Here is a 7800-nt window from a genome sequence, read left to right as displayed (position 1 = left end):
ACACACACTCTGCACATTACAGTGTTCTGGACAAACAGGTAAACTCACCTAGTAGATCACATGGCACATAAAACACAATATATATAAACACACACACATATTTATACATGAACACTTATGAATGTACACAGGGTTTGTCTTAAAGCATATTAAAAACACCACATAGACACATAAACATTATTAAAAGATTGATTTCCACCACAGGGGGATTTTAAACTTACAATCTATATTCATATTAACAGTGTAAATCAAAGCCCAAAACTCATCTACTATAATGTATGTTATGCATGTTTGTTTGTTATACAAATGATGTATTTTCATATGCATTTTCATCTCCACCGACAGTAAGTGCTTGTCAGACAGAAAAATTGAGTTAAAATTATGCTTTATTAAAATGATTAAGTTTAGTTGATTGCTGATTTTACTGCATTTTATTTCTTCTTTCTTCCATAAACTATAAACCACATGAATTATGAGTATGCAAAGCAGTTTATTCTTGCAATACGATATTTACATTCAACATTGATCTGATTTAAAGATCTTCATGCAAATCAGTTCTTAACAGTTTCATACATGTTCATATTATAATACTGGTGATGAAGGCTTTTGTTGTTGTTGTTGTTTTTTATTCATATACTTGTAGAACAACAATAGAAATGCAGTCATAACTAACAGTTTTACAATCAAAGACTGAAATTGCATTTAGTTTTCACATCACATTCTACGCAACAAATCAAACATTAAATTCCATTAATCTGTAAAAATGTACGTTTGTGTATGTCCTAGAGCTGGAGCTGAAGCTTCGTGTTGCAGTGTTATGATCATAAAGCGTATAAAAACAATCCAGTGATGAAACAAACCGACTGAACAACATCTCGAAACACCAGTTATCAGCTTTACTGTCATACACTGTGTTCCACTCATTTCCTCGTTTTCCCACAACACTGATCCGTTCGCCTGTGAGATGAGGATGAGGACGATGAAGATGAGGATGATGAGGATGATGAAGATGATGAAGATGAGGATGATGAAGATGATGGTGAGCGCCACCTGCTGCTCAAACTCAGGGTTTGTTATGTGCAGAATGAGTTCTGAAGCTGCACAGAAGAAACACAAGAAGTTTCTGATTTCTTGTCCAGAAGAACTGCTATTTATATCCGTTATAAACTAATTATTGTAGAATGAATACAGGAACATAAACATAAATAAATAAAACACATTCTCATATCCCAGTTTAATGTTCAGAGGAAACTACAGTAATCTGAAGGCTGATTGTGTTTCTGTGCTTTTATCAACACTTTGATCTGTTTATATAGGCTTTCCTTTATTAAATATATATATGTAATATATATATACCCTGATATATACCCTGAAGTCTGGATGTTGATTCATGCACACATTATATATCATCTATCCTCACACACACCGGATGTTTTCCACACTTAAACTCTGTTATTTCTGTCACTTCTGTTTCATGAGCAAATCTGCAGAATGATACGATCCTGGGAAGACGTTACAGTAACATCCCATTAGTAACGATACATTTGTTACAGTAGCCTATATTCATCTTTGTTAATGTTAGTTCATACAAATACAGTTGTTCATTGTAAGTTCACGTCAGCTCAGGTCCATTAAATAATATTAACAGATATAAAATGAATGTTAAAGTTAACAGTGAGATTAATAAATGCTGTAGAAGTGTTGTTCAGTGTTAGTTGATGTTAACTATAATAGTTCACTAATGTTAACCAATCAGACCTTATCATAAAGTGTCACTAAATCTAGCACTCTTATTAAGAGCTGAAAGTATGATTGAATTAGCCAAAATATGTTATAAACAAACATGCGAGGATTCGGGATGTGTAGAAACGGGGGAAATTAAGGAGAAAAAGCAACTGGTAAAATCAGTCCATTACAGAGAGGTCGACAGCTGAATCTACTCGATGATGTTTATCAGAAATATGAGTAGCTTCACTGCGAGATCTGATCATATTTTCACTGCTTTGCTGAATTATGGTTCTTTATGAAGTCGGAAAAGTACTTTATCTGCATGACAAAGTGATACTATAGAGTAAATCTCAACTCCTTGATTGTTTATATCATCACAAAATGTAAGTATATTATCATCCAGCTCTAATCTTATAAATGTGACTATAAAGGATGAAGATATTAAGATATTATAAACATTAACATCATGATTTTCTATAGAAGCCGCTTTGAAATGATGTGTATTTGATACTGCGGCTGAACAACATCTCACTGAAAGCTCATTTCTTCAGATGTTAACCTTAAATTTGGAAACACAACACACATTTTTGAAAATCTAAATTTTTTGGACATGTTTTGGAAAATATAGCCTACATTTCATATAAAATGTGAAAATAGCATTTTTCATAATAATAAACTTAAACTTCTATATCTTTTTTCTCTGAACTTTTGTCACTTCAGCAATGATCTGCCAAGTGTCGTCTTTCTTCAGTCTGTGAGCCAAAGATTCAAGATTTACCACAGTTAAATTTCATTTTCAGGTCTATGTTCAAAAAGTGGTAATAAATGGATCATAACTATTTAATAAATATAGTTGAGTAGCATAAAATCCCCTAAAATGACAAAATATTAAATAAAAAAACATTATCGAACTATAATATATTACATTCATTTCATGGAGAGCCACACAGGGAACACCAGAGTTTTTTTTTTCCTTTTATCATGAGAATGACACTTGATTGGGTGCTTAACTGTCATAAAATATAATGTTAAGATGAAAAAAAAAAACTGTTTTACTTGACTTTAGACTGTGATTACATTAGGTTTAGGGAAGCCTTAACCTCACTTTATCTGTGATGTTGTTCTAGAACTTAGGCCTACAGAAGCTCGTGTCCTTCACTGAATTAAAACATGCATCTATCTCACAATTTGACTTTTTCTCTCACAATTGCAAAGTTTATATCTCACAATTCTGAATGATTGAAAAATAAGGGTTAGAATTGTGAGATAAAAAGATGCATTTATATGATTTGCGCAGCAGAAACACGCTTCTTCTACAGGGAAAGTAAAGCTCAACACTTGCTGGAAGTTCCTCAACTAACCACATGATGTCAGTATAAACACACAGTTGCTCCTGAACTCCACCAATCACGTGTCTCTGAAGATGTGCTGAACCTTGAGAAATCAACACTGGGTCACGTGATCTCCTCACAGACACTGTTGCCTGTTGCTGTTAGTTTTGTGAGTTGTTGAATGCAGTGCTGTGATATTAAAACTGCGTTCTTGTCATTTGCATTGATAGTTTGACTTCCTGAAGAGTGAATAGTAGTGATAGATTGATATGAATATACAGTTGCGTTCCCAGACACAGACCTGTATGAAGTTTAATAAGCAGCAGAATCTAATAAAGCATCTGTGTTTCTCGTTCTAATCAAATCAGGGCTGTGAAACAGAAAGAGTGGTGCGCTGAACCCTCACTGCAAAACATGCTTTTCTTACTCAGTATTTTTGTCTTGTTTCCAGTTCAAATATCTACAAATTCTTAAATTAAGAAGCATTTACTAGATAAGTAAAATGCCATAAGATATTATGTCTTGTTTTCTACGGAAGTAAATCCAAATTAAGTGAGCTTTTGTTTAAAACAAGCAAAATTATCTGCCAATGGGATTAGAAAAATAATCTTGTTTCTGTTTGGATTAAGATTATTTTTCTTATTCTGTTTGAATTAAGATTATTTTTCTTATTCTGTTTGGATTAAGATTATTTTTCTTGTTTCTGATTGGATTGAGATTATTTTTCTTACCCCATAGCCAGACAAGGGAGGATAAAAGGAAAAGGAAAGAGTTTAGTGACAGCTGGTTTCAGTGCGCGTGCTTTAGGTGTGTGCGCTCGGCTGTGTCTCACAGTTCGGAAGTGGTTGACATGACAATAAACAAGTACGTTTTGAACGAATAATTTGTAGAGATCTGCCAGAAGAAGCAGCCATGATGAACAGCTGATTTGTACGGTGGCATCTGATGACCAAACTACACTGGGATTCGCGAACGAAAAAAATCAAGTGAGAACATGATTTTCTGCAGTGTAAAACTAATGAGTGACATCACAAAACTCATCCAGATCTTCCAGGTGTGTGTCAGTACCTGCTTCAGGTGTGTGTCAGTACCTGCTCCTGGTGTGTGTCAGTACCTGCTTCAGGTGTGTGTCAGTACCTGCTTCAGGTGTGTGTCAGTACCTGCTCCTGGTGTGTGTCAGTACCTGCTTCAGGTGTGTGTCAGTACCTGCTCCTGGTCCGTGTCAGTACCTGCTTCAGGTGTGTGTCAGTACCTGCTTCAGGTGTGTGTCAGTACCTGCTCCTGGTGTGTGTCAGTACCTGCTTCAGGTGTGTGTCAGTACCTGCTCCTGGTGTGTGTCAGTACCTGCTTCAGGTGTGTGTCAGTACCTGCTCCTGGTGTGTGTCAGTACCTGCTTCAGGTGTGTGTCAGTACCTGCTTCAGGTGTGTGTCAGTACCTGCTTCAGGAGTGTGTCAGTACCTGCTCCTGGTCTGTGTCAGTACCTGCTCCTGGTGTGTGTCAGTACCTGCTTCAGGTGTGTGTCAGTACCTGCTCCTGGTGTGTGTCAGTACCTGCTCCTGGTGTGTGTCAGTACCTGCTTCTGGAGTGTGTCAGTACCTGCTCCTGGTGTGTGTCAGTACCTGCTTCAGGTGTGTGTCAGTACCTGCTTCTGGTGTGTGTCAGTACCTGCTTCTGGTGTGTGTCAGTACCTGCTTCTGGTGTGTGTCAGTACCTGCTTCTGGTGTGTGTCAGTACCTGCTTCTGGTGTGTGTCAGTACCTGCTTCTGGTGTGTGTCAGTACCTGCTTCTGGAGTGTGTCAGTACCTGCTTCAGGTGTGTGTCAGTACCTGCTTCTGGAGTGTGTCAGTACCTGCTTCTGGAGTGTGTCAGTACCTGCTTCTTGAGTGTGTCAGTACCTGCTTCAGGTGTGTGTCAGTACCTGCTTCTGGAGTGTGTCAGTACCTGCTTCTGGAGGGTGTCAGTACCTGCTTCAGGTGTGTGTCAGTACCTGCTTCTGGAGTGTGTCAGTACCTGCTCCTGGAGTGTGTCAGTACCTGCTCCTGGTGTGTGTCAGTACCTGCTTCTGGAGTGTGTCAGTACCTGCTTCTGGAGTGTGTCAGTACCTGCTTCAGGTGTGTGTCAGTACCTGCTTCAGGTGTGTGTCAGTACCTGCTCCTGGTGTGTGTCAGTACCTGCTCCTGGTGTGTGTCAGTACCTGCTTCAGGTGTGTGTCAGTACCTGCTCCTGGTGTGTGTCAGTACCTGCTTCAGGAGTGTGTCAGTACCTGCTTCTGGTGTGTGTCAGTACCTGCTTCTGGTGTGTGTCAGTACCTGCTTCAGGAGTGTGTCAGTACCTGCTTCAAGTGTGTGTCAGTACCTGCTCCTGGTGTGTGTCAGTACCTGCTTCAGGAGTGTGTCAGTACCTGCTTCTGGTGTGTGTCAGTACCTGCTTCAGGAGTGTGTCAGTACCTGCTTCTGGTGTGTGTCAGTACCTGCTTCAGGAGTGTGTCAGTACCTGCTTCAGGTGTGTGTCAGTACCTGCTCCTGGTGTGTGTCAGTACCTGCTTCAGGAGTGTGTCAGTACCTGCTTCTGGTGTGTGTCAGTACCTGCTTCAGGAGTGTGTCAGTACCTGCTTCAGGTGTGTGTCAGTACCTGCTCCTGGTGTGTGTCAGTACCTGCTTCAGGAGTGTGTCAGTACCTGCTTCTGGTGTGTGTCAGTACCTGCTTCTGGAGTGTGTCAGTACCTGCTTCAGGTGTGTGTCAGTACCTGCTTCAGGTGTGTGTCAGTACCTGCTCCTGGTGTGTGTCAGTACCTGCTTCAGGTGTGTGTCAGTACCTGCTCTTGGTGTGTGTCAGTACCTGCTTCAGGTGTGTGTCAGTACCTGCTTCAGGTGTGTGTCAGTACCTGCTCCTGGTGTGTGTCAGTACCTGCTTCAGGTGTTTGTCAGTACCTGCTCCTGGTGTGTGTCAGTACCTGCTTCAGGTGTGTGTCAGTACCTGCTCCTGGTGTGTGTCAGTACCTGCTTCAGGAGTGTGTCAGTACCTGCTTCTGGTGTGTGTCAGTACCTGCTTCTGGAGTGTGTCAGTACCTGCTTCAGGTGTGTGTCAGTACCCGCTCCTGGTGTGTGTCAGTACCTGCTTCAGGTGTGTGTCAGTACCTGCTTCTGGAGTGTGTCAGTACCTGCTTCTGGAGTGTGTCAGTACCTGCTTCAGGTGTGTGTCAGTACCTGCTTCTGGAGTGTGTCAGTACCTGCTTCAGGTGTGTGTCAGTACCTGCTTCTGGAGTGTGTCAGTACCTGCTTCTGGAGTGTGTCAGTACCTGCTCCTGGTGTGTGTTAGTACCTGCTTCAGGTGTGTGTCAGTACCTGCTTCTGGAGGGTGTCAGTACCTGCTTCAGGTGTGTGTCAGTACCTGCTTCTGGAGTGTGTCAGTACCTGCTTCTGGAGTGTGTCAGTACCTGCTCCTGGTGTGTGTCAGTACCTGCTTCAGGTGTGTATAAGTACCTGCTTCAGGTGTGTGTCAGTACCTGCTTCAGGTGTGTGTCAGTACCTGCTTCTGGAGTGTGTCAGTACCTGCTTCTGGAGTGTGTCAGTACCTGCTTCTGGAGTGTGTCAGTACCTGCTTCAGGTGTGTGTCAGTACCTGCTTCTGGAGTGTGTCAGTACCTGCTTCTGGAGTGTGTCAGTACCTGCTTCTTGAGTGTGTCAGTACCTGCTTCAGGTGTGTGTCAGTACCTGCTTCTGGAGTGTGTCAGTACCTGCTTCTGGAGGGTGTCAGTACCTGCTTCAGGTGTGTGTCAGTACCTGCTTCTGGAGTGTGTCAGTACCTGCTCCTGGAGTGTGTCAGTACCTGCTCCTGGTGTGTGTCAGTACCTGCTCCTGGAGTGTGTCAGTACCTGCTCCTGGTGTGTGTCAGTACCTGCTTCAGGTGTGTATCAGTACCTGCTTCTGGAGTGTGTCAGTACCTGCTTCTGGAGTGTGTCAGTACCTGCTCCTGGTGTGTGTCAGTACCTGCTCCTGGTGTGTGTCAGTACCTGCTTCAGGTGTGTGTCAGTACCTGCTTCTGGAGTGTGTCAGTACCTGCTTCTGGAGTGTGTCAGTACCTGCTTCAGGTGTGTGTCAGTACCTGCTTCTGGAGTGTGTCAGTACCTGCTTCAGGTGTGTGTCAGTACCTGCTTCTGGAGTGTGTCAGTACCTGCTTCTGGAGGGTGTCAGTACCTGCTTCAGGTGTTTGTCAGTACCTGCTTCTGGAGTGTGTCAGTACCTGCTTCTGGAGTGTGTCAGTACCTGCTCCAGGTGTATCAGTACCTGCTTCAGGTGTGTGTCAGTACCTGCTTCAGGTGTGTGTCAGTACCTGCTTCAGGTGTGTGTCAGTACCTGCTTCAGGTGTGTATCAGTACCTGCTTCAGGTGTGTGTCAGTACCTGCTTCAGGTGTGTGTCAGTACCTGCTTCTGGAGTGTGTCAGTACCTGCTTCTGGAGTTTGTCAGTACCTGCTTCTGGAGTGTGTCAGTACCTGCTCCTGGAGTGTGTCAGTACCTGCTTCTGGAGTGTGTCAGTACCTGCTTCTGGTGTGTGTCAGTACCTGCTCCTGGTGTGTGTCAGTACCTGCTTCTGGAGTGTGTCAGTACCTGCTTCTGGAGTGTGTCAGTACCTGCTTCTGGAGTGTGTCAGTACCTGCTTCAGGTGTGTGTCAGTACCTGCTCCTGGTGTGTGTCAGTACCTGCTTCTGGAGTGTGTCAGTACCTGCTTCTGGAGTGTGTC

The sequence above is a fragment of the Leuciscus leuciscus genome (genome assembly GCF_965113295.1).
Source record: "Leuciscus leuciscus genome assembly, chromosome: 22".
Classification (NCBI taxonomy): domain Eukaryota; kingdom Metazoa; phylum Chordata; class Actinopteri; order Cypriniformes; family Leuciscidae; genus Leuciscus; species Leuciscus leuciscus.
The sequence above is the reverse complement of the archived record's forward strand: the minus strand, read 5'-3'. Positions refer to the sequence as shown.